This window comes from Anser anser (assembly GCF_964211835.1).
Source record: "Anser anser genome assembly, chromosome: 4".
Taxonomy (NCBI): Eukaryota; Metazoa; Chordata; class Aves; order Anseriformes; family Anatidae; genus Anser; species Anser anser.
In genome coordinates this window covers 47,293,524-47,318,036 of record NC_139724.1, presented here as the reverse complement: position 1 = coordinate 47,318,036, position 24,513 = coordinate 47,293,524, and the positions used below count along the sequence as shown (strand labels likewise).

The 24,513-nt window shown below is 44.5% G+C and overlaps 1 protein-coding gene across 6 annotated transcripts in view; it reads left to right on the top strand.

Annotated features, from left to right (window-relative positions):
* The window catches only part of RASGEF1B (RasGEF domain family member 1B), a 156,035-nt gene that overhangs the window by 106,684 nt on the left and 24,838 nt on the right, over positions 1-24,513 (top strand). Inside the window, exons 1-2 of one of the 6 annotated variants that reach the window (XM_083835085.1) lie at positions 17,543-18,476; positions 22,565-22,679. The exons of 2 other annotated variants lie outside the window; for them this stretch is intronic. The gene's annotated coding sequence lies outside the window, so the exon portion shown is untranslated. Of the gene's footprint in view, positions 1-17,254; positions 17,513-17,542; positions 18,477-22,564; positions 22,680-24,513 lie in introns of those variants that run through there. 3 more of the 6 variants (XM_083835082.1, XM_083835081.1, XM_083835084.1) reach the window with 3 other exon arrangements.

The window sequence follows — 24,513 nt, the reverse complement described above, 5'->3', positions numbered from 1 at the left end:
CACTCCAGCTAAATGTAGGCAGATGAGACTTCATGACTTATCCTAACATGTGAACGCAGGCCCACGGTGGCTCTGGTTGCCAGCAGCTCTTTTCTTAGGAAGTTCTTATTGCTTATAGTTTATTTGTCTTTAAGTACAATGTTTGAGTCCCAGATTGTAATTGGTGATAGGAGCTATAGAGATAAAGGTCTTTGAGTACTGTCTTCCATGTGGTTGCTCAATGGAGTATGCTGCAGATGACATAAAATGAAGAGTGGTTTCCTGGTGAGGAGACCCCTCCAGGACTTCTGCACCTGAAACTCCTGGGGTGAGCTCCAACAAACTTGCAGCTCCCTGGAGTGACCTAGCTCTGCTCCAGAAGGAAAATATCAACAGCAAAGGACTGTATAGATAGAAAAAGCTCTGTGATGGTGCTGGTAATGCAATGAATTCAAAATGCAAGTGATGGGGGGAGAATAAATAAATAAATATCCCTGCAGTAAGGATGCAGAATGTGATTTTTGGAGTTATGTAACTTAGTTTGGATTTTAGACCACTCACTTCTGAGCTAACTTGATTTTCTGATGAACTTTGCATTATTTGCAGTCTGTTCAGTGGTCTGTGCTTGGAGGTAAGATAAACGTGGAAATCTGGAAAAAGAAGTACCTGCCTTTGGAGTAATACATAGATGAAAAAGACTGGCTGCCTTGGAGATCTGCTGGGAGGAAATCCTGGGAACTACCAAGTGTAGCAGGAATGAGAACTAAAGAATGCACTTTCCAGGCTGAGTATTTTCAGTTTGATCACTGGATTTACCTGCCTGTAAGCCAGGTGGATCTAAGAAGAATCTGTAAAGAGAATATTCTGAATCTATACAGAGAGTCTGTAGCTATGAGATACGTTCTTCAGGCTGCCATTCTGCTGTTTGAATCCGTCCCTTGGAAGCTGAGGATCCAAATGCAGTTGCCTCCAGCCCACAGATGAGTGCCAAGATTTCTGAAGCCTCCTCAGGCAGTTGTCTGCTTTTGCTAAATGAACATTTGCAGTCAGACTCTGGAGTTTGTAACAGGAGGAGTAAAGAGCCTACAAGTTTAGATGTGTACATTAGTCCTAAACAGCATTGGAGAGTTTTGAATGTATACACGGCAGTTAACTCACGAATTTACCCTTTAAATTTTTGGAAATCTTATGCACGCTCAGAGGGCTTGTGATGGTAACGGCCGCACAAAACAAAGGGAACTTGTGTGTTGGCACAGACGCATTACCCTGTAATGTCCAGCTAGACTCAGCTGCAAGAGTGAAGCCAGCGTCTGCAAACCCTGCTGACTTCTTTGCAGGCCATGTTACTGGCAGACGTGATAGAAAGAAGCAGCTGGTCCTGGCTGGAGAGCTTGCTAAAGCACACAGTGAGATGCCATGCAGGTTGCCCAGTGAGCCCATGGGCCTGCCATGTCAGCAGCCTGTGCTCTGCGATTCCCTGCCCCCTACCAGGGTGAGCCGACTGAGAGAATGCACACAGGGGCACTGCAAAGGCAGGAGTAAGACTTTATAGTGTAATTTATAAGCCTGTGCAGGACAATCTGTATCTGACCCGTATTTTAGTAGATGGAGCTTTAAAGTCTCAGAGGGAAATGAGGTTGTTGGGCAGGGATGATCTTTGTCAGGGAGAATTTGGAAAGCTGTTTCTGTGCTATCTAGCAATTTTTTCTGCCTTTCTATGGAGCAAATGCATTTCGTAAATGGTGTTATTTCTTCAGTTCCTCTTTCTACCATGAATAGCACTGGCAGTTACTTGTGGTGAAGGCAGCTGGCGTGGGACTTTGCGGGGTAATTTGGAGACAATTGGTGATTGAAGGCTGGATAAAAATTGAGCTGCCCTTACTTCAGGGGAAAGCATAATTCCACCTTGGGGCTGCAAGGCTGGGAGGTGATGAGATGGAACAAAACAGAAGCCCTCAGAGCCTGCAGCTCGGGGCATTATTTCTGCAAAAGCAGGTCGGTCTCCCGTGTGTTGTTCCATTTCCTGTGTGTCCAGATCAGCCCTTGGGCTCTGTGGAAGGAACTGGCATTAGCTCAAGAATGGTACTGATGCCTGGGGTTGGACGGGACGTCTGCAGTCCTGTAAAGCATTAAGGACTGCTCTTAGAGCCATTAAGCCCCACCACAGCTCACATCCTGGGAGCGAAATTTGCAGCGTGGCAGGGTGTGCACTGTTCTGTCTGGGTCTGGGTTGCAGTAATCAAACTTTCCCTTTGTGCCCAGAACACAGAGTGGAGGGAATTATTAAACCCAAGGAAGTCAGTGATGAGGAGGGAGGCGAGCTTTCAAAGGAAGTGTGCGGTGGGGTGGTAAAACTCGAGCAAAGCAAGTATGTGATATCCAAAAAGGATCAGGATGCTGATTGGATCCACATGTCACAACAAAGTGCAAGGGGAAGACATAACTAACACAAATATGGGCAGACCGAGCTATGGCGCTGGGAGACCCAGCATGTCTTTGACACACAGCCTCATGTCGGAAATGGGAATTTAGCTCCATCTCCCTGGGGGAGCTCTCACGAGCTGCTCTGAAGCCTTCATAGGATCCTTTAGGCAGAAGCCTTTTCCAGTGTGTTCTGCAGAGTGCAGGCCATTGTAGTTTGGGAAGGATAACGAACTGGCACAGACTGTACCTCTCTCGCATTTAGTCAGGATTCAACTGCTTACTGTTGTTGCTTTTCCTTGCTTTTAATCTGTCTTTACTCCTGCTGGGCTATACGTTGTCTCAGGAAGCAGCTAGAGAGGGTGATCCCATCAGAAGCAGAGAAATCATCTTTTCTACTCAGCAGTAAAACTTTAGCCTGGCATTAAGAGTTCCATTCTTGCACATCAGCGTTAAAGCCCCTGCACCTTTTTTTTCATAGTTGTCTATGCTGAAAAAAAAAGTTAGCTCCATTTTAAGACACTTAAAAGTACTACATAAGAAAAGATTGCAGATTCTGAGGTTGCTTCTATTAGTATTGAAAAAACCCTAGCCTAATTTGTTAATTTGTTGCACGACTTATGCACTCAAGTATCTGTGCAACTTGAAATTTCATTGTCCTTACTATTATCACCAAAAACAATTAATATGAATGAAAATGTTTCTAAGTACAATCAGTTAAAGCAAGCTTTGAAAAATACCAGCAAACAAATAATTTTTTGAGAATACTCACTTCTGGAGAAGCTGTCATATTTCAACGAAAAAAATCTAGAGGAAGTCCGCCAGATATAGTTCCGTAAGTTTGCTGGAGAATAACAAGACTTCTCTTGCTTCTGAAATAGTAGCTGAGCCACCATTCATGTCCTAAAAGAAAGAAACATTATGACAACAGTAAAATAATGATTAGTAGTATGCTGGATTTCCCATCCGTATAGCTATTCTAGACTTCACAAATGGTAAAATGTCAATTACAAGGATGTCTTCTTTTCCTGAATTATTTTCTAAACCCCAGCGTGGTAAATTCTTTAAATTAGTGCATTACTTCAGTTGAAAGCACTGTAAGAGATGGGAAATTTCCACACTTAATGCTAAGTATCTCAGTAATAAAAGTAATAGCCATCGTTATTGCAATGCCACAAACAAGGGGGGGAGAAAGCGATCTCATAATTATAGCAAGCCTTTTCTGAAAGTGTCTGTCAGGGTGAATTCTAATGCTGGCATAAACAGGAGTAAATTATTGTCCATGGGTTAGAAATCTCTACAAGTAAAAAGGCACATGAGAACTAAGAGAGAAAAAGCGCTTTGGGAGGGCCAAGCAAAACCCTTCTGGTCTTCCTGACCTGCTCTGCTCCAGCAACAGCTTCCAAGCAGAAGCTGGTTCTCAGCTAGGAACCCCCTGCTGATCCAAGCAAATGTTCTGACCTGCCAACTACTGAATTTAAAATGAAGAGCCCTTCTGTTGTGTTGCCTCATTTTTTCTTTCTGCATCTTTTTTGCTTTCCAAGAAAATAATGAAATGCCAGGAAAGTGATTTTCAAGAATTTACCGTCAGCTATTCCACAGACGTTCTTTAATAACACGTGGTGATGAAGGAAGAAGGGTCAGGGAAGGATATTGAGAGAATCACATTATCCAGGGCAGTATAGTAAACTCGCATACTGGATGCAAGCCAGAGCTAGAAATAGACACAAAGCATGAAGGAGAAAGAAAACTACCAGGAATCTTGTCTGCCTTCTGTTAGGTAGTAAGTTAGTCATCTTCAGGTGTTCTTATAGCAACTCAGGCCTTGGCTTCAGCTAGGCTATCGTGTTCAGCGCTTTGACCCTGTTCGTTTGTTGCTGGAAGAGAGGATAACCTGGTGGTTAGCAAGTTGGCCTCAGAGCTGGAACACCAGAATTTAAAAATGACTAAATGAATCACTGGTGTTTTTCTGGTAAAGACATCTGGTTCTGAGAGCTCCACCTATGAGGGTGTCTTAGCTGAGCAAGGATCTCTTGAGTGGAGTGTGCTTCTTGGGAAGCAAGCAGGCACCCTCAGTGACTGCCGCTACCAGCACCATCTACCCCGAGAGGGACATGGGTGCCAAGGGCTTCTTTTCCCTCTGGATTAGTTTCTGACTGCAGTCAGAATCTCCAGAGAAACAACCTCCCAAGACTGTTTGGAGAGGTGGACTGGTTAACATGCTGGATCTGGGACCAGTTGAATTAAACTTTATCATCTATTTCCCATTTTTTTGAGTAGTGCACTGTAGGAAGCAACAGCCCTCTGCTTCACACTGGTATTTTCGTTTCCCATTTGAAGTGGATCTTTTTGATGCTTCAGAGGGGCCATATAAAAAGATATGTTTGTAAGGCTTCGACAAGAAAGGAAGCAGCTGTGTATCACTATATGAAATGACTTTTATATTCTCCAGTATAGATTATGCTTACTGTGGAGTAAAATCGTTGAACAAATTCAGGCAGACGCTAGTAGCAGTGCTCCTTTGAGGATTTTGTTGCTTCTGATGAATGAAGCACAACCCCTAAAGCTTTCTGGGTTGCTTCTGCTGAGTCTGATCATGTTTAAAGCCCCTTACTGCCTGATCCTAAGGTGAGTAGAGCAGACTGGAATGATGCTCCTGAGCCATAGGTGACAGAAAAGCCACCTCTGTAGTAGTTGGTGATGGGAGCGTTGCCTTGTTCACCGCAGTTAAATCAAGCACAGCTCTTTTGATGAAACATGGAGTAAGGTTTCTCTGCTTTCCATAGAAGAACACACAAGAAGTCTCATGGTAACTAAGACCAGCTGCTGGAGTCATGAATTTTTATGAAGGGCTTTCTGGCAGACACATTAAATAATGCCTTTAGTCCACGTATTGGCTCTCTGAAGTAATTTTTCTATCACCGGCTCTGCAGATGGGTGATTTGTTGCAGCACACGCTGCAATTTAAAGTTATTGGTCCCTACGACAAAAGGCTCTTATACTTGTCAATGTTGTCGCATTTGCAGTTTCGCTTCCGCTCAGGATGATGCTGGTAAATAGAAGAATTATTGAAGGGAGAGGAAGAGAGAGAGATTCTTTCACCCCCTGAGGACTCAGTTTATATTTACCACTTTTAGCACCAGTTGAATTTATTTACATTTTGGTACTGGTTCTGGCTTCCAGGCTATCGGAATTGTTCACACACGGCTTGTCTCAAACGAGCATCACCAGAGTACACCCTTCAAGGACTGATATTTCACAAGTTGGGCCTGAAACAATCTAATATTTATTTCCCAAATGGGCCCCCGTGGTTCCATTGAGCAGTATTTCACCTGCACACCTTCAAGGCTTGTGAAGGAAAAGCTTCCAGGTTCTGTAGCACAGAGGTTGCATGTTGGTAAAGGAAAGCAGAATCTATTCTGTGAAATACAGTGGAGGTCTGTTGGGAAAAACTATTTGAAAGAAATCCCTATTGCTTGAACCCAGTGGGTTCATCTTATTACAGATGTGTTATGGTAAGACTTTCAGATGAGTCTGGCAAATTCTTCTCCATGATATCTCTTGAAATATAAATTCCAGTTTTCACCTCAAACTTGATTGTGTTCTAGAACACCAGAACCCAGGGAGAAGGTCCTTCTCCGGTCAAGTTCAGTAACTAAAACTAGCGGGGTGATCACCTACTGCTGATTTAGCCACCACCTCTCCTTGCTACCGTGTTTATTTCAAGAGGCTGGGTCCTGTTGGTACTCAGCAGCTCAGCCTGATGCTCTGAAGTCTGGTGGTTGCCGTTGTAAACGATGCTCATAAACATTCTGCTAACTGTTGGGAGCTGGCTTGGGGGAAGTGTTATTTATTTCTGGTTCTATTTTTTGAAAGCACACCATGCTCTAGGTGTGCATGATGACACCCTTCCTTTTTGGAGATGGGGCTTGTCCGGCAGCTATGTAGAATGCTGCTGGTTTTGCAGTGACAGAATGAGGAAAAGACCATTGCTGCTTGCCCTGTAGTTCATTATAGCCACCAGTGCCCATTTCAATGTTATCTCCAAGGTTTCACAAAGCTTCGTTTCCTTTGCCTGTGTTTCCTGGCAGTCGCATACCTTTCAGTTTTGTATTTCTGCAGCTCTGATTTATATCTGTTGAGAAGGGGATGGAGAAGGCCCATGACGGTTCTAAAACTGAGTCCATCAATCTGTCATTTACTCTAGAAAGACACTGTGTTGTCACCTACCTGCCTTTGTTTTTGAAGCCATACAGTGCAGGCTTGGGGTTTTTACATGTGAAAGACTTTTAACAGACCGAAATGCACGTGGATTTCATACTGTTCCTTGCTGGCATTCCCCCTGTTTGATTACAGCACAGCTGTACAGAGCTTAAACTGTAATGAAATGGATTAGTGAAAACTGCATGTAATGACCTCTGACTTCCTCTTACAAACTGCAGTCCCCCTTAATTAGCTGCTACAGACTCAAGTTCTGTTGTTGCTTTTGTGACTGGAGTTTATTTTATCCAAGTCCATCCTTGCTTATTCAAATGCCTTCCCTCCTTCTTCCAAAGCATAATATTTGAGGGAATTTCTTAAGAGGTGGGAACTTTCTTAGGGCTTTGGGCTGCCTTACAATGCATTTAAGGCTAACATCTGATCTGTGTGAGCAAGTGACACAACACAAGGCCTGTATGTCCCTGCCTGTCTATACGCAGGCTGAGGAAGAAAATTGAAGGAGATGTGGAAGCCAGTGTTGGCTGTCAGCAAAAGCAAAAACCCTTTTGGCTTTGATCATGCTCTTTTGTTTGCCAAGAGAGGCAGAAACTTCTGCATGACTATACAGAATGCCACCTGCTCATTTGGCATTGTGAGTTGTCTGAGCTTACTATTAAACTAATACTGTCCTCAAAGGGTAGTTATTAATTTTGCAGTAGAATGTGCTCTTTTGCATTGATTATTCTCAGCAATCTTTATCTATTTCTTAATCTGAATTTAGCCAAGTTCTCCCCTATACTGGATAAAGAAAGGTGCAGGCCTGGCTCTGAGTACAATAATGCGTGCTCAGTCCCCAGAAGTAAATAAATTTGTGCTGATATATCCCAGTTTGATTATTTGGCAAATGGGTAAAAATTGAGGTGTTACTGAATTTCTCTAGCTGGAAGCAAATGGAAGTTATTTTGTTCGAGTATTGTATTTACTTAGAAATATGAAATGTATACGCATATTTTAAAGTATTTTCTGTCTCGTATCTGCTCCGTTACAGCAGTATGGCTGTGCTAGGTTGATGACAACAGTAAAGCAGTAAATTTTAAACCTCTTTGTGAACATGAGGGGGACATTACTCGTCAGTGTAAATCTCCTTCCTTTCAGCCCTGACCTACATACCTACATTCATGTGCTCGGTCTGAAGTGTGTAAATGTTTAAGGAGTCTCTCCAGGGTCAGCTCCTATTAAAGTCAAGCATGTGCATTAAGAGTTTGCAGAATTTGAATCTTGGTTTCTGGCAGAGTGCCTGTAGTTTTTATTATACTATAGGAGGCTGGGGGGGGGGGGGGGGGGAGGAAGCAAGCTGCCATTGAATGCTAGTGAACTGACACAGCAGATGAGTTGCAGCCTATCATGAGTGTAAAAATATGCCTGCTAAACCATATTTAGACAAGCCTTCAAGCATGTACCACTTCTTCTATTGCAAGAGTAGCTGGTTTGAAGCCATTTCTCTTGGATGAAGTAATATTTAAAGAGCTTTCAAATGAATATTACTTAATAAAATGAAACACTGAAGAGTCAAATGGTGTCAGTATAAGCTACTAACACTACATTGTTTTATTTGAGACTTTGTTGTGTTCATTTTTTACCCATTAAAAGTGTTGACTCAATGACAACTACTTGCAGATGCAGAGAATAATAGCAGAAAAGACCACAGAAGTATCAGTTTCTAGCCTTTCTATCCCACAGTTTTTCAGGAAGGCAAAATCTCCGCAGATTTGTGCAAGGAGAGATGCTTATCTAAATACACAGCCGGCACAACCAGGGCTCATACCTGTAGCTGAAGAAGTTTTTGTTTGCTTTTGTGTTTCACCTTATGTCCTGTCTGGTGGCCAGTGCGTCCTGCAGTCTGCGAGCTCAGGTTCCAAGCTTTCTGGGACACACACACTGTGCTAAAAAATAAATAAAAATAATCATAATTAAAAAAAAAAAAAGATGAAGGGTTGAATGCTGAGAGCCAGCTATTTATTGTGCTTTGGGTGTAGTAGCTAGTCTGTTGCATGTGTTGGGGGAAGGGGAGGTAGCTCTAGGACAGTTTAATTCTGCAGGGTTTTGTCATCCTCCTTGCGGCTGGAAGCTGGAGGGGGACAGCTGGGCACACAGCAGGCAGCCTTTCAATTAAGTGGAGGTGGTGGTAAGCTTGTCAGTGACACTTCCTTGTCTCTTGACCAGGCAATTTAACAGAACCGACAACTGGTAGGAAAAAAGTACAGATTCTGAAAAACATCTGATAACCTTTTTGGGCGTGGGGGGTGGGTGGGTGGGAAGGATTTGAAAGTGTTCAAATATCCTGCTTAAATATTCCCAGCTGTAAACATGCTTTTTAATTATTATTATTTTATTTTTTTATTCAAGCCAACCTTTGTTTTGCCATGTTGGCTAATTTACATAAGGTTTTAAATAATAAAATTTTGAATTCAAAATTTAAGCTTTTAAAAACTATGTAACTTTTCAATCTGAAATGGTTGGAATTGTTTTTTCATGAACATTCTTTTTTTGGGTGTGATTTCAAATTTGTATCGTGGTTTGGGAGGGAATTTTCAGCATCTTGAAAATATTTGCATAATAGGAATGCTATTCCCCAGGCAGCTGCTGACTACTGTCGTGACAGTTTTGAAGATGTGGATGTGTTGCTCCCCAGAACTTGAAAGAGGTCACCCACCAAAGTCTTTTCACATAGGATGTCAAACTGCTTTCATCTGTAATAAATCTTCCTTTCTGTCTCACCGATCTGCAGTTGGAGCAACACCTTAAAAGTACTAACGGCATTATTTTCTTAGTCTTCAGGACATTGCTTCATTTTGCCTGTCCTGCTGAACTGTAAGCCTATTTTTCAGTACATAGTGGTGGAAAACATACACTTCACAAAATAGCAAGCACAGAGAAATGCATGTGCATATTTTATTCGTACTTGAAAACAAAAGTTGTGGTTTGGGAAGCCTTTGAATCCTTTGTGCACTGGTTGTGGGTAGAGATGACTGAACTCTATCCAAAGACTTGTAGAGGGCACCGTCATGTTTTATTAAACATCTGGGAGGCATACCAGGCTTCCTGCAAGTCATCTGGTACAGAAGGGTCTCACTAACTAGTGCTTTGAGGTTTGTCTGAGAGCCATCACTGCCACAGGCTAGAAGGATGAATTTCCTCCAGGAGGTGGCTGACGTGGTTAGGATGGTTGGAAGCGATGGAGGAGGACGTCTCTTGAGCTGGGATATTCTCCACTGCGCCAGAGTCCCCGACTGGCTGCGTAATACGTGCGCACACACAAGAGAAATAAACCATGTGCTAGTATAAGCTCCAAGCAACCATAGCTGGACCATTTTCTCATTTTGATAATCCATTAAAATTGAGACTGTTTTGTCCTCGTGATATTTGCAGTATGAGACTCCGCACGCAAAAGGCAGTTCAGAGCTCTTCCATTCCAGTTCACCACTTCAGGCAGGGTTTATGAATGTTAGAAAATGCAGAAGAAGGGTTGGTTTTGGCTTTGGGAGGAGATGGCTTGTTTGTTTTTGTGTGGGGCTTTTGTTTGTTTTGTTTTAATTTCTGCAGGCTTCCTTTGTTTCCGTTTGCTCTTCCTTGTTATTTTCCCAAACCAGTGAGTCGGCTCTCACAGCCCCGCTCCCAGCCCTGCTGCCTAAGGGGAGAGGCACCGGGTGCGTTACCTACCGGCGGTGCGTCAGGCCTCTGCACAAGGTGCCACTCACCCAAACACATGGGTCTCCACCGTTCCCAGCCCCTAGGACGGCAAAATCTAGTGAGCGAGGGATTTTTTGGCTGCCCGCATGAGTGCAGAGAGCCCCCTGAACATTATTATTCAAACCCGTAAACCTGCGCCAGACTGTTAATGTCTTGATGCTTATTCAAGTGTCAGGGAGTGCTGGCAGATGTCAGAGTAAATGGGAGGCCGTCAATGAGGAAATTGCTTGCCATTCACAGGGTGATTGCTGCAGGCTGTCAGGTAGGTTTGAGAGGATGTCAAGCTGAAACATGAAAGGGGGGAGAGGCAGGAGAAGGTGGGATGGTCCCTTGTCTGGGAGGCAGGGGGAAAGCCTCCAGCAACAGCAACCCTACATCAGTAACTAAACAGAAACAAAGATGCCAACATCCCCCCTTAGAATAAGGCTAGTAAAGGAGGGGTTTGGGACTTTCAAAGCTCAAGGCATGTGGCAGTGGCGGTTTCAAGTATTTGCAGTGATCCAGAAAGGGCAGAAGTCAGTTCACATTCAGTATTCCAGTTTCTCCTGGGGTTATCTGTCATCTGTGTATCATCAGACAGGGTCCTAAAGCAGAGTTTTTATCCATAGTTTAAAAAGACAATATTTGCACAAGGTATTTTATGTGTTTTGGGTAGTCTACTTTGCAGTTAGGAGCACCTCCCAGTAAACTGGATTCTGGCAGCCAGTGAGGGAATCTGGATTTGGTTCTGTTCTTGGCCTTATGTGTTCACTTGCTACATCACGTGCTGTGTGAAGGGTTTCTTCATCGTTAAGAACAAGTGGCATATTTGTCACATCAGCAGATAGGTGAACGGATTTATTTGTAAGATATTTGGGGGAAATTTTATGCAAATAAACAGGAAATTTAATTCACTCTGGACAGTTTATTCATTTGGGGTCAGTTAAACATAGGCCATTAATAAGGCAAGTGACTGCAGTGAATCAACAACTTGAGAGGTAAAAAATCAGGAGTAAGCCATGCGGAGTTGGAATCGACTTTATCCGCCTCCTGTGTTTCCTAGCATTTAAGAGACATCAGGAACTCATGAAACATCTTGCATTGTGCTGTACTTGGTTTTCGGTGGTTTCAAATTTGTATAGTACCCCAATAGTACTGTCAAAGTGATGTTCACTTAAAAGGTGACGGAGCCATTTGTTCCTTGTGTAAATACATTTTTAAAGTAAGCGAACTCCTGGCATTTTTCATCACAGCTAGTGGCTCCTCACTGCATTAACATCCAAGGATGCAGTGCGACTGCCAGGTAAGAAGCAGCCTATAAGCCACCTTAAAGGAAGGAGCTGCTGCTTGTCTTTGAGAGCTGAAGTTGCTTCTCCAACATAACTTCAGCCTTATCTGGCTTGAATTACAGGTACCTTACTGTCATGTGGACCAGTCCTGTGGAAAGGTCAAGATAATTCAGTTAGATATGATGACAGAGAGTGTAACGATTGTTCTTAGAGTTTAGATTGTGTCAACCCATTGCTGTGGTCATCTTCACTGCTTGCCTCACAGGTTTCACAGGAAAGAAAGCAGAACTTGTGTGATACCTTATAACAGTCAGCCCTAGGACACGCGAGCAGTAGTAGCTTGGATAAATCCTCTTTGTTACTTGGGAGAGAAAATAATGCTCTTTAAAGGACATCTGTCTTTTCCTTCTGTTCCCCACCCAGGTCAGCAGTTGAGGTGAATATTCTGAAGGTGAACAGTTTCGAAGACTTGATCTTTGTTGTTACGCATGGGTTGTCACCCATTTAATTGACAGAAGCACCACGTGTGGAGTGTGAGATGACTGAATGGGGTCCTTGCAGAGTTTCCCTGTTAACTCTGAAGCTTTGGCTCCTAGATAAAGCTTCAGAAGTTGGGTACTGCACTCCCTGGCCTGCCACATTATACAAAATTTGATAGATTTGTGCCTTTCTTTGGCGTCTAGGCAGTACCTATCTCCTTTCCAAACAGCACTGATATCTCTTGAGGCTAGACTTGAGAGAAAAGCCATCTACAATTTTATTATTTCCTGTATGATTCCTCCTTAGCTATGTCATCCCAATGCTCCATTTCCTTGTCCCATCTACCATGTAGTATTTAATCCTTCCATATTGTTGTCAGTCTGCTTCCGTTTCTTTCGCATGGTCTTGGTGCTAACAGGGAGGTTGTTGAGCGGGCTACAAGAGGCTGTCTACAGCTCCGGTGCCCGCTGCACGGAGGTGTAAGGGGTCCTTTCAGCGCGAGTCTAGCTCAGGCCCCTGGTTGAGTTGTCACTAGTTAGCAAGTCGGAAGGAGCTGTGCTGGCAGGCTCACACATGCTTGTAGAGCAGGCAGCTTTCAGAAATTTAGTTTGTTTGAATTTGGGTAGTTCTTACCTGGAAACATTCAAGGCTAATGACAGTGAGCATATTCTTCCAAATGTCAAGTCTCTGAGTGTCTTCTCAGAAGGTAACAGTAACACATAAAAAAGAAGTGTAGAAAACACAGGGACATAAAATATTGGACTTCTGCTCAGTACCTTTTCAGAAGAGCAAAAATAATTTTACCTGAGACTTGCACTGAGTCTGAAGGGTACCTGCCATCAACAGTTTTAGCTTAGGTTGTTTAAACTGTGACCAAGTTGTAAATCTCATTGCAAAGTACGTGTTACGGGAAGTACTGTGTGCTCACTAGAAATCTCTTAGTCTTTGGTCACAATTGCACTGTCACACCGCTCCATCAAAACATTTAAGGCTATGCTTTTGCATTCTCCTTTGTCAATTGCTGAAGCATATTCGTAATTTCTAACTTGAAGGCAAGGCTTAAGTGATCTTCTGGGCTTAGGTCCCTAATCTAATTTAACATTATAAGTTGAACCTGAAACAGTTTTTTGAAAATCAAAATAAGACAAGATGTTTGGTATCAGGTTCTGGAAATGCTTTCACCTGTGCAGGTGTCTCAATGATTTCAGCAGGACTTCTGTGCACAGATCTAAATGTGTGCGCTGATATTGCCAAATTAATTCTTGCTTTTGAATTTGGGATAAATGAATGCAAACGCTGAAACTTTTCATTGGTCTGTGTTAAGAACCTGCTGTGTATGGGATTCTGTTAAGTACCTTTTGAAATGCCAAATGTATGTTATGTGCTCTGTATATAACATGACTTCTCTACAAAGAGTTAAATGCTACTTTTCATTTATTTTGACCTTCCCCTTATTTGAAACCGCAGGTTAGTTTTGGCAAGCATTAGTAGCTCTTAAATGATTTGTAATCTGTTTTTAATATGATCCTAGTTCAAGTTCAATGTGAATAAACGTAGGGCTTAAATGAAACCTGATGTCTTCCTGCTTCATGCAGGGAAGTGCTACAGACCACAGGGTAGGGCCCGAGAAGTTTACACAACAACAAGTATTGAAATGTTAAAAGAACGGACATCAGCCGTTTTCTCTTAATTCTTTTTTGATGGTTCTTTTGGAGTTGCGGCAGGCGGCTAGCAGCTAGTCTGGCTGATTGTTTCACATTGCTCTGACAGAACTGTCCAGACAGTTGCTTGCTGAAACAGGACAGAGTATTTTCTTTTATTGCTTAAAATTCAACACTGGTTAGTAGTAATACAGGCAGCACTTGCACGACCTAACTAGTAAAAGATCACTTGGTAAACCGAGGGAAGTGGTTTCTCATTTATCACTAGGAAATAACAAGTGTTTGGCTGGGGGACGTAGCACAAGCAACACTGTGTGCTCTGTACGTAAACTCAGTGCTAGAATTCCCCACAGAGTAGCGAGAGAAACAGGGATATGAACAATTAAGGGAGCTGGAAGGATAAAAGCTGAAAGGTGTGCTGTTAGAGAGAGGGGAGAAGACTGGTAATGGTACCAGTTTACATCCTCGCCAAGTTAGGGTCTGAAGCTTTCTCTAGTTTGGCAGACAGGTCAGAATTGACTTGCTTTCTTGTACAGAGTTGCAGGCTATTTTCTTTAGAACTGAAATAATAATTTTTGCTATTTCCACAAAAATCTACTGTCACCCAAATTCCTCAGGGGTGAGACAAAAATAGTTGACATTTGAAATAAGGAAGAGGGAGTGGGCTGTTTTATCAGTAGACAGATATTCAACCATATGAAACTTGTGGAAGTTAGTCTACAACAGAAACTGCAGAGAAGTAACAAATCTCATTATCCGTTGTAGGTATTTCCAGGCGTGGTGATTTTTCTCAAGTTTCATTTCCTTATGTCATATGATTACATTAAATAGTCTTCCCCTTCTATTCTGTATAACTTTTAATTCTTACGTCTCGGAGCAACACTGAAAGGTATGAATATGTTGATATGAAACTTACCAGCATAGCTACTAGTTATCAGAAAAGTAACCTGAATTATCTTGAAAAAATATTTTTGTTCTATGCAAGTATTGAAAGTTTGGGAATTACGCGCCATGTTCTTTGATAGTTGACATCGGCACTGGTGTTTCACCCTGCCTTTTCTTGAATGGTCAGGAGCCTGCTTACTACTAGTCTGCATGGTAATTTTGTATGCATTTGTTGGTGAGGGATTATCACTATCTACTAGATGAAAAAATCTCTTCTATCCTACAGTGATGTTTGTTTGGAAGTAACACATTCAGATTTTACACTCAAGTGAAAAATGGGTTTTTACAGTAGTAATGAGGGTGGAGGTAAGATGGGACTTGCGATCAGATTTTCCCAAGAGCTCAAATACATGGACAGAGTGGTCTGCAATTTGAGTTCGTAGTCTGTATTTCTACCACAGTGGAGGGTCTATGTTAAATCCCAGCCTAAATGTTGGCCTTCGTGCCAGCAGATCCAGCCATGGATATGGGTCTGAGTTGTAGGAGAACTTTGCACAGCAACTGCATTTAGTGTGCACCAGTCTAATTGGTTTAATCAGATCCCATCTAGTTTTTTTTACTTTTTATTTGAGCTTAATTCCCTTAATCCGTGTTGCTGTTGTGACCAGTACCCTATAAAAAATATAAGAACAAATAAGCAAAGCATTTTAGCAATCCAGATTGGGCATGTCCTAGAAATGTTGACTCATAATTGTGTTTCTCTTACCTCCTTACAGTTTGTGACCTCCTCTAAACTCTTGCCAAGTGATTCATAACCGCCTGCACTACTGCAGAGCAGCCGAGCAATGCCAGGCACAGCAGACAAATTGTCTCTCTTGCCTAACGCGATACTTCATTGTGGCCCGGTGAGCTGTAGCATTTGCCAGTCTTGCAGCAGCGCAGCGCTGCTGATTCACAGGCAACGCGTGGCTCTGCACCACCCTGCTGCCACTCTGGGGTTGTCCTCTCCGCTGGGAAGCACAGGGTCTGCCTTCGCTCTTGTCAGCCTGGACCAAAATAAACCAGGCTTAATGTGTGCAAACATACCATTACTTCAGTAGAATGTTTCTGCTTTAAGTCAAAGAGTGTGGCTGAAAATACATGAGATGAGGGGAGGAGAAAACCATTGTTTGGTTTCTGAGGGGGGCAAAAGGAAAAAGGGAAAATCCTTTATCCGAATGAAGTCTGAATTTTTTTCTAGTGGATTCCTTGTAAGTATGCCAACAAGAGTTGTAGATTTGTAGGGTAAACAGGAATTTAGTAAGAATATTAAATGATGTATTGCACTGGCAAACCTGTTACAGACCGGAAATGGTATTAGAAAGAAACATTACAGAGCGGAGCCTGAGGAAGATAAGTAGCACCACCCTCAGACATACACCAAAGTGGGAAAAAGGATGAGAAAGGTACATGTGAAACTGCTGTGGCCTCTGACTTGGCCTCGTGTCATCTTCTCCAGAAGTCACGCACCAGTGTCATTTAATTGCCTTGCACTGTGACGCTGTGCAAGGGGACAGGGCGGGCTTGGATGCGAATCCCCAAGTTGAAGAACTCGCACGTTGTTTCGGGAGATCTCACGTGCACATTTATCAAGTCCGGATTCCAGAAGGGGATCGTGTGGGCAATTTACTATTATTGTCATGCCAGCTCAATAATTTTAAAATCAGATTTTTAAAGTATTTCTTTCTAGAGACTGAATTTATAGAGATGGAAATGCAGGTAGGACTTCATGACTGCCTCCAAAATCAACCTGGCCAAAGGAGCTCAGGTTTATATGTTCCTTCTGCTGTTGAGCACAGAAATAGCCAGAGGCACCTGTCTTGCAAGCGTTTAACTACTGGGGACAGTTTTTCTTCAGTTACTGAGAGATTTGATGCTTGTGGGTAGCTTCACATGTAAATGATGAGCTCTGACCCAATTTCTGCCACTTGTTTGGCAGATGAGTGTACTGATGGCTCCAGCTCAGTGTATGGTAGTAATCAAAAAAGCACATCGAGCATAGATTGGGAATTGCCAGGAGGGGATGGAGAGCAGGGGAAGCTGGTGTATGGCTCCCTGTAATCTGAGGTTCGGCTGGACCTCGAGTAGTATGTGCAGCTCTGTTCCCCTCATCTTGGAAAAGGTTCAGAAGGCCCGAGAAGGGTAACAGGGTTTTCGGAGGTGTGGGCCCTGTGTTTGCTCTGCCACTCGATGTGAGAGCCGGGGGACAGCAGAAGGAAGCTGCTGAGGCAGGTTCGAGAGAAACGAATGGCGGCGGCTCCCTGGGCAGCCCTAGCACGTCCATGCAAGTCCTTTCCGAAGAACCTTGTGGACGGGCTGGTGGGGGAGCCGGGCCCATAGCCGGAAGGGAGATCTGAGGGCTAATGGGCTAGTGAACAGCGTACCGTGCTCTCGCCGTTCCCCACGCCTCGGCCACAGAGGGAGGCGAGGTGCCGGGCAGGCTGCCTGCGGGGGTCCGGGCCTGGTGGCATGGCGCTGCTCCGAGGGCACGGAGCCGGGCACGGCCCCGCTCGCAAGCTGGAAGCCTCCGCGCCGAGCTCCCCCCGCCCTGAGGCGGCGGGGCCGGGGCGAGGCTTCCTCTGCTCCGCCTCCGCCCTGCGAGGCGGCCCCGCCGCTGGCGTGGGGAGCCCGGCCCGGCCCGGCCCGGCCCGGCGGGCGGTGCGGGGCGGGCCTGCGGGCGGCGAGGCAGCAGCCGTGTCCCAGAGCGCCTGCGGCCACCTCCAGGTAGGGTCCGAGGGGCTGCGGTGCTCGGCTCCGCGTCCGTCCGTCTCCTGCGGTAGGGTGCTGCCTTTCCTCCCGGTGCTTGTCTCCCGATCGGCTGTCAGAGGTGTTTGTTTCTGGGGGTTATGGTGCTGGGGAGGGGAGAGAGGCTTTCACCCAGCGGAAAAAGCACTTGGCGGTCGGGCGGGTGCGTGCTTTTTCCTGCCACCTTCCCTGTATTAGCACGGGACGGGGTCCTAAAATGCACGGCACCATCTTTCCGCGAGTATAATGCCCGGAGATGCTTTCCTCGTTTTCATTTAAACCCACCTGTTCAATTGATGGCTGCTGATTTTGAGTGGGAGGGATGAAAAAGCACCGATTTGCTAGGTTGTCATTGTAGGGCATGCGTGTACAGTGACACCTAAGTGTGGCGGTGGGCTACTTGCTGTCGGGACCTGGGCTGCATGTGACAGGTGAAACTTCAGAGCCCCGTCCTCAGCCAGGTGGGAGCGCTGGAGGTGTGCAGGTGGGGGACAGCGAGAGCAACGGCTGAGGAATGACCTGAGACCGAAGCTACGCCGTTCTCACAGCAGACTGCAGACCAAAGCAGCCCTAACAACGAGCAGTGCCTCCCTCCCTGCCTGTGTGTAAACCTAAATATAGCGCGGAGCAGCGGGGAAAACTCCGTGAGGAGTTCCCCTGAGCAGAGCGGAGGAGAGCTGACTCCTCCCCAAGGAGAAGAACGGCCTGAAAAACCCAGAGACAGCCCTGAACAAAGAGGTGCTCTCAGCCCGGACGGACAGCTGTCCCTCCATGGCAGGAGAGCTGGGGGCTTGCTGTCAGGGAGACTGCCCCTGAGGGAACGTGACGCTGGTGGGAGATGGGGACCCTGGCTGGCAGGACTGCGTCTCTGTTCCGCCTCTTTATTTTGAAAGCTGGGAACAGCATCTGAGAGTTGTCTTCCTCAGCCTTCTCCTGCAGCTTTCAAATGAAATGTCTTAGAGAGAAGCTGGGAATCAGCTGAAAATCAATGCTAAATATACTCTGGACAAGTAGGTAGCTGGTGAGCCGTGGTGGAGAGACCTAATAGGTAAGACATTGCTTTGATTTTGAGTCAGTGATGGGGGCATTGCTGCTTTAAACAGGCAGGACTGAAACAGGCTATTGTAGTTTTTGTTAACTCCTTGTAAAAGAGAAAAAGAAAGTACCGGTCTGTCAGGGGTTAAGCTCGCAGCCGTAACACACGCTGATGAAAATGCTTTTTGTCCAGCACAACAAATCCCTGTTTGTTTGGGTTCTCAATGGTCTCTTTCTCCTGAGTGCTCTGGGGGCAGCACAGTGCATTGTTACCTGTGCTCTAGTTTGATGAGCTACCTGGACAGCCCTTGGGCAGTGCAGTGAGGAAGGTACCTTGTACCTGTTCATGGTGTGGTGAGTGAGCTGCTGGCACGCCATGACGGGAACAACAGGCAACAGTTTTAGACTGGAGTCCCATCGGAAAGGACTGTGAAGTAGAAAAGCTGAAAACAAGGGAGTTGCTTTTTGTAAGCAGGAATAGTTTTTTTTTTTTAAAAAAAAAAAAAGATTAGTTTGACTGGGGCAAAGATAGGAAGGGGCTGTGTGTGGATCATGTTGCCAGTTTATACTACATGGCTATAAGGGTCTGGTGTTACGACACCCACTAGAGCTGACGCTATTACGTAGGTGGATCTTCCTGGCTACCTTTTACTACCTACTTCAGTGTTGATGTTCCCCTTGGAAAAGTTGCTACAAAGCTAAACGTCTAAAACTTAATAGAACTGGTACTCTCAAGTGCTTCAGAACTAATCAGCTGTGAAAGGGTTAAGCGATGTTTGCGGCCAAAGATGTAGAACTAGGGCTGGCTGCTGCTAACCGGGATGCTTTGTGGCTCCAAGCTTTTCTGAGTATCCAGCACTAGGTGTCGCAAAGAGAGGAGACATAAGAAGCATTGCATGGTTCGAACTCTGGGGCTTTCTTTTCTAAATCAGAGGGTTTAGAAACTTCTTTCTACGTAAGGCTGCAGACAGCTTTTGCTGGGATGTTGAAACAGGGTGGTGGGAGTTCTGCGAAATGACTGAGAAACAGATGAGCTCGTAGTACTCGCTTCTTTCTTGGCATGGGTGTGTTGTTCTTCGCCACTGTGTCCCTGTTCGGTCTGTAGAGCTCCTTTCATTAGCTGCGATCCTTCTCACCCATTTGGAGAGATTAGTGTCAAAGCTCCAGCCCTGAGCAGGGGAGCTGTCAGAGGAGATTTGTTTTAAGGGGCACTGTCTGGAGAAGACAGCCTTGACTTCTGGAGGTAAAGATGATCCACGCCACTCATTTCCTTGTATCTTTATGCAGTGTTCCTTAATCAAAAACTAATTCTGTCTTTGAAGAATAGGCAAACATGCTGAGCTGAAACAGTCATTTGACCTCTTTTTTGCTGCTCAGCATACAGTTGGGCAGTACAGAATAAAGGTATCATTTGGAATAGGGTGGCCACATTTCAGTGAAGGAGACAGGATTTCTGACTGTTCCTGCATGAGCATCTTTTTCAAAATGTTGGTAGGTATTCAGGTGTACTCTGCATGCACTGACAAGAGCCCTTTTCTTGGCGTAGGTTTGTGGGACTGAGCCACATCATCTAATAAACACTTGACTACAAAATGAGCTTGCAACAAAAGTTCCAGGGTGCATTCTGCAGCCGCAGCAGGGACAAGACATCATTTACAAACAGGAGACAAAGATTCTACCTCCAGCTGAAAGCTAGTATTAATTTCTTCTCTATTACAGATGCTGTAAGAAGTAGCATTAAAAAGGCTAAATCACTACAGTGAGGAACATGTGCAGATTGCACTCGGTATGCCTGTCTTTTTAATTAGAAAATGGGCAGGATCATGGAAACAATAGAGCTCAGTCTTCCTAGGTAGCTCTAGAATAGCACTGCATGACTCAGATCCATGTATTCTGACTACTTTGCTTTTGATTCATTAAAATATATCTTCTCCCCAGAGTAAAATGTTCCCTAGGTCACCTGCCCCTCCCATGGGGTCAGGTATTCTGCTTACGTCTTGTCACATCTGAAAACAGGGCCAGAAATACCAGCTCACATGCCAGTAGAGAGAGGAGCCTGGGAAGCTGTGAGTCTGCAGCAGCCAGCGCACCGAGGCATTTAGCTTCACGACCAGTAAGACAGAGGATAAATATGCTTGAGTCAGGTTGGGCAGTGGGGGATTTTCACAGATAATTGCTCTCACAGGTACCAGGGCAGGCGCTTTCTGCACGAGAGCAGCGTGCTGACCTGACGGCACCTGCCCATCAGTGCTGTGACTTGACCCTCCCTTAAGCATCCTGCAGAGATTGGGATGCTATTACCCTGGGTTTATGATGATCCTTTCACAACCCAAGCTGGTGTGTGTTTGCTGAATGCCATGCCTATTGTGTGTTGCCTTAGTAAGTGTAATCCTTTCAAAGGCAAGGAGGCTTTGGCCCATCGGTTGCAGAGCCCAAGGGTCCACCTTCTGTTGAGCATGGGAACTGCTGCCGGGTCCCTAAGGCTGGCAGGTACCAGCAGATGCAGCATGCCAGTGGATTCCTGTTACAGCCCTGCCTACACTAGGGTAGAAAGTCTTCACAGTCAGTTTGGCTGAGCTCTTTTCCTCCTTGCTTTCCCAGGCAGCCAGTCGAACTGACTGGAGCCAACTGCTTTACAAGTCCGCTGTGCCTCAGAGCCAGCTCTGCTCGAGAAACCACTGGCTGATATTCAGCCAAGGTACAAAGAGGTGTCAGGCAAGTACTGCTGACTTGGGTACAGAGCCCTGTTTGCTCTTTACGGCCAGAATAGGGCCATCCCTCTTTATCTGCAACCTAGACACTGGAAGGTTCGGGTTTCTGTTTGTCTGGAAGTCTCTTCCAACCTAGATGATTCTGTGAACTCTCATATAGGCTGCTTTTAACTAGCTGCATATCTGTAACTGTTGGTAAAACTTCTGCCATTCATGGAAACATAAGCTGTTACTAAATGGAAAACCAGAGGTGATGTGAACCTCTTGCCTCAAACCAGCATTTTTTTTCTGCGTTATCTAAGTGTAAAAGTGACATGTGGTGAGGTTTTAGGTAGGGCCAGTTAAATAAACTGAAATAAGTACTGTTATTTAACACTATTACAGCCTGCTGTTGTAAATTACAACCTGGCTGTCTATTATGATTATGAAAGGGAACAGTGCTCTCTTCTCTAAGTGTATTGTGGGTTTCACCAGAAGACCCAGCGCAGATGTCTGAAAAGAGCTACAGCTTTAAATTCAAAAGGTGTCTGGCTCTGATGAGATTGAGGAGGGAAGCATTGGAAGAGAGCTCCCCGCTCAAGGCCAGTACTGCGCTTCTGGCATTAAAACTGTGTGATACACCTTCTGTGCCCCTTTTGAAAAAAGATCTTGGAAATTAATGAAAGGAGGTAACCCCACACTAATCCCTCTTTGTACTGTCGAGGAGAGGAATGCGGTAATGAGAAACTGAGTGACTTGACTAAAGCCACGTGAGGAGTTTGTAGCAGAGTCAAAAGTAGATCCAAGCTCTCAGCTGCCAGGTCTGGGCACTGAAATGATGCTTTTTTTGGTTGACTGTGGACGCATATGTGAGCAGTTGTTTGTGAAGCTTGTTATCACTGTGCACTTATTCGGACCTACTCGTTGCCACCAAGCATGCCAATGTCTGTCTTTTGGCCTCAGTGACCTGAGGTGGGTTAGGTTTGTGGAGGTTCGTGTCCCTGTCACATAAAATGGATCATATCCCCCAGGGTTAGCGGGAATTTAATACCTCATTGAGATCAGCTGTATTCTGTTCTGTATAGGGAAAAACACTCCCATCTCTGTTTGCAGCATCAGTTTTCTGTACCTTCTCTTGTATGAAGAATGGAACAGGCTAAGTTTGAAGCCCACAGGAGGTGTTACGCGTGGTACGGAAATGATAGAGAGTCGGGGCTCTGATTCATTGGTGGGGATGGCATAGCACAGATGACATCTCAGCTCCCAGCTGCCCACCCCACCCTGCTCCCCGTTCCTGGACAGCTGAGCCACCGTGAATCACCTGCTGAATCACTGAGTTTTGAACGTGATGTTTTGAAGTAAATCATCACTGCTGATGGTTTGCCTTAAAACTCCTGACTGCAAACTGCAGGAGTTCATCAGCTGATCGATGAGCAGCTCAGCACGCAGGAGGCTGGGCTGGTGAGCTGCTCCGGCCTCGAGAGCTGCACCGTGCTGCTGGAGGGGAGCCCTGACGGTGTGCAGAGGTGGGTTTAAGGAGCATATTTTTTCTCCGCAGCATTTTGTCTTTTAGGACTATAATGTTCAAGAGCTGTCTGCTCCCAGCAGAACACATGGCAGAACTCTTCTGTACTTCTCAGGGTGCAAATAGAGGAATGCTGTGTATTTCTAAAAATCTCACCCTGCTGCAGCAAGTTAAAAAAATAAAAAATAAAAAAAAATGAGGCTTTAGTATTGTGCTCATGTGTGTTAAATATGCTTGTACTCTTATTTCAAAGCTCTCAATTTTGCCGTCAGCAGTTCCAGCTGATTTCTTAACACTCTCTGTTGGGCAGCCAATAATAAGTTGTTTTTCTTGATGGTGCTTGATCATGAATTAAATGTAACATTTTGGACTGAGGATATCATGCTCAGCTTATGTATTGGTTTGGTTTTAAAGAAAGTGCTTGGAGCACTTAGACATTATTGGATATATAATATATATATGGATAAATATATAACATATATACATATGTTATGTAATAATAATTAATGGAAAAGGTCTATTTATTATTTTTGTCTACACGAAATACATCCTAGGAGATATTAAAAAAAATAGTAGGTTCTTAACATGATCCCAGTACTGGTTGTGCATCGAACTTTTCTTGCTTTCAGTCCAGCTGTCTGCTCATAAATTTTGGTAGGAAAGATAGCTTGGTGTGTTGTCTGCTGTTAAAGATGGGTGGTATTTCATTGCATGCTTTGGCTGGCCTGAGGCCTTTGTGCATGCTTTTCCCTTTAATTCATTCCGTAAATCACTTGAGGTTTACAGGAATCGCTATGGAACGTGCGGTGGACTGAACTTTTCTAGAATCTTTGGAGGCTTGTGGCATATAATTACTGCTGTGCAAATCCATCATGTCACTGATAACAGATACTTAGGTGGCTCATGTTTTAAACCTTTCCTCTGACATGGGAAGAAGTATGATGTGGGATTATCAAAGAGATTTACAAGTTGAAAGAAACATTAATGGGAGAACAAGCCCTGTCTTGAGCTGGAATTGAATAAAAATGTTAAAGGGACATCATCCTGATGTTGACCACTAGGGGGAAAAAAAAAAAAAGCTTGCTAGAAGATTTGTCAGTCAGTGATGGTATACAATTCACATAATGTCTGTCTTTTTGAAGAATAAATGTCATTTTCAGTTTTAACCTACAGATAAAAATCTCAGCTGCATTGCCATCATGATAAGATAACAAGTGTGTTGAGAAAGCTAATAATATGTTATATGCACAGTCTTGTTTTCATGTTCTGTGTTTAAAGGCTGCTGCATTTGAGAGTCCAGCAATACAGACAGCTTGATTTGTTTTGGTCTGGAGGAACATATGTCCTGTTCTCTCCCTTGGCCTGTGTGATTTTCCTGCACCTGGGATTTTTGCCATGATGCAGTCTGCCTGCTTGCACAGCCACCCTCAGCACTGCTGGACGCGCGTTGAGGTTCGTGCCTCAGGGAAGAAGAGCATGGGGAAAGGGTAGAAGGGAGCTTGGTTCTTCGGGCAAGGAGTTAGAGCACATCAGCATCGCGAGGAGCTTCTTTATCTTCTCTTTTTTTCTACCCTTGCAGATTCTGAGAAATTCAAAGCACGCTTAGTAACGCCCTGCACTTTTCTTAATGCTCCCAAATGTACACACAAACACGTGCATGTCCATCACACTTGCAGTTCAGTATTCTAGGGCTTTAGTTTCGAATTACTCAGGACCTGCCTAATTACTGTGCCAAAGTTCTCATACGTGAGCGATCAGTCAGCAGTAGTGCATCTGACCCTTCCCACATCATCAGCTGGATCTATTTTTACCAAGAATGAAGAAAGAGTTCCTTT